Source organism: Mchenga conophoros, linkage group LG23, assembly GCF_057382185.1.
Source record: "Mchenga conophoros isolate Kocher_MC1m ecotype Shallow Benthic linkage group LG23, M_conophoros_male_GT1.1, whole genome shotgun sequence".
Taxonomy (NCBI): domain Eukaryota; kingdom Metazoa; phylum Chordata; class Actinopteri; order Cichliformes; family Cichlidae; genus Mchenga; species Mchenga conophoros.
Genome location: NC_140547.1, coordinates 26,294,677 through 26,303,909, shown reverse-complemented (window position 1 = coordinate 26,303,909; position 9,233 = coordinate 26,294,677).

The window sequence follows — 9,233 nt, the reverse complement described above, 5'->3', positions numbered from 1 at the left end:
TTCTACACATTAACTAAACTGTGTTTATGTTAAACCCAAACCTTAAGGATGCAGTCTTTTCACTGAAGAAATCTACACACGTTATTGATAATAAATAAAAGCTTACATATAGTTATATTTAAAAGATATAATTTAGAGAAAACAGCGTTTGAGGGCCTGTTCTTTTGGATGAACCTCAGATTAATTTAAAATACAAAATTAAAGATTTTTCATCCCGTTTGCAACATAAATATCAGTTTAATGATCACCACATGAAGCTAAAAGCTGGTCCAAACGGCGTGACAGTAGCATGGCAAAGATATCCTGCAAGAAGAAATCAGCTCCCTGGTGGCCATGAGGCTCTAAAAGCAGCTTGAGCCCAACAGCCACCGAAGCCTTGATGTGGCAAAGCTGCTGTTTTGTGTCTGACCAGCAGCAGCAGGATGCGTCAGAGTGGAAGAACTTCAGTATGTTTGTTTTTACTTCGATCTGTCGTCCATGATGACTCATGCTTTCGGGTAACAGCCATCAGCTCCATCCAAAGCTTGACTTGGACTCGCTGCAGGAAGGAGCTGAGGGTGTGTGTGTGTGGTCCGGCCGGTTTCACTTTCAGCTCCGATCCACAATGCCAGATTATTGTTGTTATTCCTCTAAGCTGCTGATGGTTTGAATACAAATGTCTGGCCTTCGTTTTTAGATTTGAGTCACCACAGACTTCTGGTAACTTCTGGTAACCGGGTGGACGTTTTGGTGAGTTGAAACATGAGGAAAATAAAATAAACAAAAAACCCAAATCCAAACAAGTTCTTACCACATGTACAGCGACCTGGTTTCTTTAGGTTTGCAGCATCCTACTTGTAAACAACAGCAATAAAGGTTCATAAATGATCAAAACTACAACAACTCAGAATAAATATCTAAATTTGTAATCATATGATCTGTGATAGACTCACACAGGGTCCAGGGTGACTCTGCCTCCTGCCTCTCAGCTGGGATAATCACATCACTTCACTTAATTTCTTCGGTTTTCTCCTCCAGTAACTCTTTTTTCTCAGCATCACTTGTTCCTGAATCAAACACCTATTAAATATGAAATGTCTAAAACATAGTATTTGAGTTTAAATTACTTTAATTCTCGGCTTTTGACAGCAAGAAAACTGACAGAAAATGAACCCTTTTGGGGTGTAATGCCAACACTGGCCTGCAGTGTGTGCTGTTGCACTGAAACAGACTCGGAGGGCGCGATCACATTCAAGTCAGTTTAGTTATGATCAATAACACTGAATTTAAAGAAGAGGGGGAAAGCAGAGGGAGAGGGCGGAAGAAAAAGCAAAAGATCAGAGATGAAGAAAGAGATGCGAGCAGTCAAATGAGGGAATTTAAATACAGGAAAAGTAATCTGATCTTATTATCTTTATAGAAACAGGAGTGTGCTCATGTTACACTGTTAAATATCTAAACACACACACACACAGAGCCTGAGTGTCAGAGTAAATTTATCACATCTGCGTGTTTATCAGCCAATAAAAGCTGCAAATTGAAACCATGTGACCCTTGTTAACTGAAATGAACTGCCTTCAGACAAAACACACACACAAGCCCACCTAAGCCACCTTGTAACAGAAACACTGAATGCTTCTTATTAAATCATCAAATTACTGCTAATTTGATTAATACTTTGCTTTGAATTTCCATCCATCCATCGGGTCACATGGACAATCTAAGCACAGAACCTCAGACCCTCCTCTAGTTCTCAAGTCAAACCAACAGATGTTATTCCTCCTGTTTCTCCTGGGTATGCTCCATCGCTTCCTCCCAGATTGACATGCCTGGAACACCTGAAGTAGGAGGCATCCCGGAGGCATCCAGACCAGATGCTTAGACCACCTCTACTCTGAGCTTGTCTTGAATGACCACTCCCTTTCTCCAATTTAGAACCAAGACCCTCTTCAGAGGAAGCTCATTTACACTGCTTGTATCCCCAATCCCAGTGTTTCACTCCGCCCTTTTCCTGCTGAAAACCAGGGCCTCAGACTTGGAGGTGCGACTTCTCATTCCCAAGTGTGAGCTAAAGGTCACCAACTGATAAAACCAGAATAACCACATTGTCCACAAAAAGCAGAGGTGATGCTGAGGTCACCAAAAAGGTGTGCTGAGAAATCCTGAAAGTTATGAACAGAACTGGTGATAAAGGGCAGTCCTGGCAGAGTCACCCACGAGAAACAGGTCTGACTACTGCCGGCAATGCAAACCAAACTCTGACTGCAGCTGTTCAGCGACCGAATGGTCATTTTTACTGACAGCTGCTTTGAAACTGATGAGGCCTGAAGCCAAACTCTCATCTGAAGATCATCTTTAAAGCATTTTTCAGAATCACAACATGAAAATCACAGACATGCAGAGTCAGGGTTTATTCAGAAGAGGACACAAATGTATGTGGAGAACCAAAAAGAAAACCCCTTGAAAATACTACCAAAATAAGTCTCTGTTGATAATGAAATGTTAAATCAATAGACAGACGCAAGTAAGTAAAAAATAATAATTTGAAAACATTAAATACCAATAAAAACAACAAAAGGCAACCTTAAATAGGATAGTAGTCCATGCATAAAAACTAATGAAAGCAGTAAAAGTATAATGAAAAGATAATTTTTCTTACAGTAGTCCAGTAAAATTAATCAAACCTACAAACTGATATCCACTAACAAACTCAGAAGTAAGGTAAAAAGGATCCTAAAGATCAGGAATTCAACTGCTGAAAGGCTAAACAGGAATCTTTTCAGTTGGTTTTAAACTGTGATCGAGACAGTATGTTCTTTGGAGCATAAAAGGTGGAGGTGGAGATGGAGTCGAAGATAAGCTAGTTCATTGTTGACTAGTATGTCCCCAGTATGTAACATTAAAATCAGTTCTAGTGTAACAACCTCAGCACAGTCAGATTCTTTATCCATGTGACATTTTTAGGACAGTTTAGAGTTTTTCCAGACTTTCAGTTTTAGCTCCAACGATCAGGAGTTCCATCTTATCAGGATGTGACTGCAGAAAGGCATTAGCCATCCAGTTATCACATGTCATCGGCATACTTATCATAACTGTCATTCTGCTTCTGATAACAGCTGACCTTGTGGTAACTTGTTGAAGTTAACCGGTAAACAGTAATGGTGCTAAAATGGATCCCTGTGGAACACCATGTAAGACAAACTCATTCAAGATTAACCAGGAAGCACAGTAACACAGGGTGATGGACAGATGGACAAAGACAAAGAAATGGCTAGATATACAGCACACTGAGGGCTGCATGGGGAAAGTGACACAAGTGGGGACAACAAAGGAATGGCAGTTAATGCAGAAAGGAGGGAAAAGGCACAATAAGACACATGAAAAAACTTATGTCAAAGGTAACTAAATAACAACTGAAAGAGTCAGAAAAACATGGAAACAGGAACATGAAGAAGTACAACAAAACAAACAAATATGACAGAGTATACTGCCATCTTCTGCTGGGAAATGCTGTGAATCTGCATGGCTTTTTGACACCCAGCAAAACTTATTACATAGTTCTTTGCATGCTGCTAATTAAGTGATCTGTAGTGAGAGTAGGGAGCAGGTGAAGGAGAGCCTAGAGAGGTAGAAGTATTCTCTGGAGAGAAGAGGAATGAAAGTCAGTAGAGGCAAAACAGAATACATTTGTTTGAATGAGAGATAGAGGTGTAACAGTGAAGGTGGATGAGTTTAAATACCTGGGGTCAACCACCCAAAGCCACGGACGGTGCGCAAGAGAGGTGAAGAAGAGTGCGCAGGCAGGATGGAGTGGGCGAAGACGAGTGTCAGGGGTGGTTTGTGACAGCAGAAAGGGTAAAGGGAAGATTTACAAGACATTAGCAAGACCTGCTATGTTGCACGGTTTGGAGACGGCAGCACTGACAAAAAGATAAGAGACTGAGCTGAAGATGATCAGATTTTCACTGGGAGAATAGGCAAAATTAGAAATGAGTACATCAGAGGGACAGCTCAGCCTGGGATGGTGTGGACACGTGCGGAAGAGGGATAGTGGATGCATTGGAAAAAAAAGGCTGATGAACACAAAAATGACGGGCAGGGGGGAAAGAGGAAGACCACAGGGAAGGTTCATGGATGTAGTGATGGAGGACATGCAAAAGGTTGGTGTGACACATGCCAACGATCATGGAGGCAGATGATCAGCTGTGGCGACCCCCTAAAGAAAGCAGCTGAAAAAAAGAGGAAGAAGATGCTCATAATAAAAGCTTCATGCAGGACAGCTTCCTGATGGTTTACTTCCTGGTTCACGCTGAGGAAATTGATCATTGTTGTTGTTGTTTTCAGCGCACAGGCTAATCAGAAAGTCAAATGTTTATTCTTTAAGACTTAACCTGATAATTTTACATCATTAGTTTATAATTTGTAAGGATCTAGATATTTTATGTACTGATACAGGGAGTTATCCATCTCCTTGTACTGGTTTTAAAATTGCACGCAATATTCAAATAGTTAAATTCTGTGTGAGGTTCTTTGAATGAATAGTTGAACTGAAGGACGTGTTGTTTATTTTGGTCACGCCTGCTCAAATATCCACCTCCGCAGGCACCCATTTGAATAACTGAAAACAAACCAGAGCAGGTGTTTGCGTAGTTTTCATACACTGATCCGAATGTATTTTTTTAACAGTTTTTTCGATTAAAAAATGTCTCAGGCATCTCTAATCCCTTTGCTCTCTTATTTCCCTGAAGGAAGCTTCCACCTGCATCATACAATTGTGACACTAAGCAGCTGCCGATGCTTGTTTTAGCTAAAACTAACAGACCTGACTCACACCAGCAGAGGAGGAGAGAGTTCACAGGGCGGCTTTGAACTGCACAATGTGATGGTTCATTAACTCTTAGCTTTATGAGCCTGTGATGAGACAGCATCTGCATAATTCTCCTGTACACGCTAAGAATCAAGCAGGTGAGGATGTAACAAAAGCGTCTGGACTTTGTCAGGTTTTTCCCTCTACAAAAAAACACCATTAAGGCCCAAACTGTTGAGTGACTGGAGCTCCGCCAAAGTGGGAAATTTTATGTATGATTCACTAGCTCATTGTTCATCAAATGATTTTGAGCTAACAGAGCTCTCGGTAACAACAGCGGTGCGGCAGCCAAGGAAAGAATGAGCTGGAACTGCTTTTTTGTTGTTTTTTTAGCAGGGAAAGGAATAAAAAAAAGATAAAAGGCAATATGAATTTCCCCAGAAAGATGGCTAATTTCTTCTGCCTTTTTCAGAGAAGTGGAGAGGAAGTTTGGCAGAGTCCCACCCACCAGTCCCACAAAGATCATTACAGAAATGTGATGCATATATCATATTTAACAAGACAGATTTTTTTGACCTAGTGCTGAGTGTCAAAGTACGTCTCCGGTGTGGTCGGTCGGAGCTTGTAGAAATGCTGAGCCGCTCTCTCTTTAGAACCGAATCCTTTAACCCCTGAAAGTTGACTAGGAGTAACCCTTGAAATTGTCTCTAAGCTGAGAGGTTTCTTTCATATTTCAGGCCAGCTTATAGAACAAAATGACTGGTTTTGCATCAGAAGTTAGTGAGGGTGGGCTCTGCCTATGCAGCTACCATTGGAAAACCCCAGAATTATTGAGGGAACAGAGGAGGTCATTAAGGGCAAAAGACCTCCCCAGAAACAATTTGATCTATTTAAAAGCCTCTTTTGTTTCATTCGTTGCATTTGTTTCTACTAGAACTGTTGAAATGTGTTGTTTGGCTAATATCCACCAGGATATCTTGGAAGAAACAATGTTGTGCGCAACAACTGATGCATTTGTCACTTTAACTGATTGAAATGACATTGTTAGTATCTGTAGTTCTTCTACGGATTGTCAGAGGTTTCAGATTACTAAATATTCTTAAATTGCAGTTTAACAAGCCACACCTGGAAAGTCCTGAAAAGGTTTTGGCCTCCAAAAAAGCAAGAAAACAAGAGACAGAGTCCCAAAGCCAGCTTTTATTTTGAAGGGGTGATCGAGTTCATGGGATGCCGCTGTCACATGACTCTTTGTTTGGTGTGTGTGTGCACATATGTGTGTGTTATGTGTGTATATCCCAACCCAATTTACTCAGTAACAGACCACAACTCATGTTTCTGTGAGTGTGTGTGTGTGTGTGGGGTAACGTTAATCAATGCCAGATGAGCGAAGAGGCTAGACGAGCCGAGTCACTGTGTGTGTGTGTGTGTGTGTGTGTGTGTGTGTGTGTGTGTGTGTGTGTGTGTGTGTGTGTGTGTAATAACAGTCTTGACTGTCGGCCCCCCAAAACTCGAGGGGCGGCCGCACACACGCCCACACGCTCGCTCTGAATTCACCACCTGAGAATGTCGGGACGAGGGGGCCGGAGCGGCACCTTCGCGTGCGAAAGAAGCTCTCTGAGGGTTTTTCAGATGGGGAGGGTTTGTTTGAGTGCGTCCTTCACTGACAGGCCCCGATTACCAAACTTTTCTCCATTCACTTCGGCTGTGAGTCAGGCTGCATTAAGGGTCAAAGCGGGACAGTGTTGTTTTGAATCTGTAGCCAGGGTTTGTGGACTCTTTTCCAACACAAGAAAGCCAGCATATTTACGCATTCTTTGCATATTTATGACATGATAATATAACAACTTATAGAGCTGTAACGTCAGAGGAGTGTTTTTTTTTTTTAATTGCAAAACAATAGGGCTTTATCCCAGAAGGTTTTCCTAAAAACATGCATGTGCGCAAGGGGGAGGGTGACTGACTGGGAGTTTGACCTGATCCCAGGCCTCTGAGGCTAAACCTGTGTGTTATTTCCAATTATTTAGAAATGAAATCAACAAAAAACTGTTATGTTTTGGCCATTTTGCAGGGTAACCCAAAGTAATGTAACAAGCAGTACAACAACTTAAACACTGGACCCAAATGAAACAGCTTATTTATGCTGAATTCCCGAATAAGTTGGAAGTCAGAATTTCCAAGTTCCCAGCTGGAGTTTGAATCTGGAACGCCCACTCAACTCAAATTTGCCACTGGCAAAGTGGTTAACACTTCAAGATGGCGGTACTGAACATAAACAGTAGTGAAACTGTAAAACTAATCTGTAATCTGTACTGCCACTGTTGCATATTTGTGACTCACTAAATAAACCACACACAGAGCACTGATCAGGCTCTATCCATGAATGTGCTACAGTGGTGGTTGTAAGCTCTAAAAGCAAGTATTGTGCTGTATTGCTAGTGATACCTGAATGGCTTTACCTTGTTAAGAGCAAAACAAATCCTTTTTTTCCTTGCTTTTTCCAGAACACCCTAACTCGTTTCCACATCTGAGCTCCAAGGTATCTGGAATGCAGCATTACAAAAGGGCTCAAGTGGGGAAACGAGGAATTCTGAGGTCCAAATTTCTTAAGAAGACAGATCAGCTAATCTGTTTTTTGCAACAGAGGGTAATCCAGAGAAAGGGAGGAGATCTGGATGTGAGGATAGAAAGCAGGGAATTCCTACAAAGAGAACTATTGAAACAAAGGGACTAGAAAGAGAGAGCATATTTCTCCTGTATTGGCTTCCCTTCATTGGCTTCCTGTTAAATCCAGAATTGAATTCAAAATCCTGCTCCTCACATACAAGGTCTTAAATAATCAGGCCCCATCTTATCTTAATGACCTTGTAGTACCATATCACCTCATTAGAGCACTTCGCTCTCGCTCTGCAGGCCTACTTGTTGTTCCTAGAGTATTTAAAAGTAGAATGGGAGGCAGAGCCTTCAGTTTTCAGGCCCCTCTTCTGTGGAACCAGCTTCCAGTTTGGATTCAGGAGACAGACACTATCTCTACTTTCAAGTTTAGGCTTAAAACTTTCCTTTTTGCTAAAGCATATAGTTAGGGCTGGACCAGGTGACCCTGAATCCTCCCTTAGTTATCCTGCAATAGACATAGGCTGCCGGGGGATTCCCATGATGCATTGAGTTTTTCTTCTTCAGTCACTGTTCTCAGTCATGTGTTAACAGACCTCTCTGCACTGAAACATACTTGTTATTAACCTCTGTCTCTCTTCCACAGCATGTCTTGTATCCTGTCTTCCTTCTCTCACCCCAACCGGTCGCAGCAGATGGCCGTCCCTCCCTGAGCCTGGTTCTGCCGGAGGTTTCTTCCTGTTAAAAGGGAGTTTTTCCTTCCCACTGTCGCTTGCTCATAGGGGTCATATGATTTTGGGGGTTTTCTCTGTATGTATTATTGTAGGGTCTACCTTACAATATAAAGTGCCTTAAGGCAACTATTTTTGTGATTTGGCACTGTATAAATAAAACTGAATTGAATTGAACTACAGGCAACTAGAAAAAACCACTAGCATATCTAAGGGAATCTACCAATTTGCCGGTGAGTAACTGCCAATGAATGGCAAATAGACTGGTTTACTGCTTTTTTGCTCTGAGGTCTTAAAAGACTTTGACTTGCCTCATTCACAAAAACACTTTTTTTGTGTAAGTTCTTTCAATGTAACATTCAATGGATGCATTGGAGAGCAACTTGGGGTTAGTATCTAAGGATATTTGGCATGCAGCCGAGAGCAGTCAGGGATCGATGCACCAACCTTCTGATTAGTAAGTGACCTGCTCTACTTCCCGAGCTGCAGCAACAATGAGCCACAAATCAGCCAGCAGGGGAAAGACCTGGGAGAGGTGGATAGAAACAGCACATCAGCACTGGAGGCCAAAGGAACCTTGACACAAATTACTCTGTAATTTACAGGGAGCACTACTTTTTTTTGTATATGCAAAAATATACAAAGGTTGCAAGAAACCCATTCCTGCATATGGAGTATCTTAGTGTTTGGCCTGATTTAGGGCAGCTGTGGCTCAGAAGGTGGAGCAAATCTATTAACTACAAAGTTAGTAGTTTGAATGGTGGCTCCTCCGGTCAACGGGTTCTTGAGTAAGGTATTGAAACCTGATTTGTAATGTTGCATCCACTGGAGATGTGAATGTTAGATTAAAAGCACTTGTATGAATGAATGAATGAGTAATAAAAAGCACTTTGAGTGCTCAAATATAGTACAGAAGCTTTCTATACAGTAAGCACAGTAGTGCCAGTCCATTAAGTACATCAGATCAGTTCCCAGTGATGCTGTACTTTTAAATTCAATTGCTAAAATGCCCCAGGCAGTTTGCAGCCTATTGGTGCCTAAAAGTCTGAAAGGTGGAGTGGAGGAATTTAAGTATCTCAGGGTCATGAGACACAGAGACTGAAAGG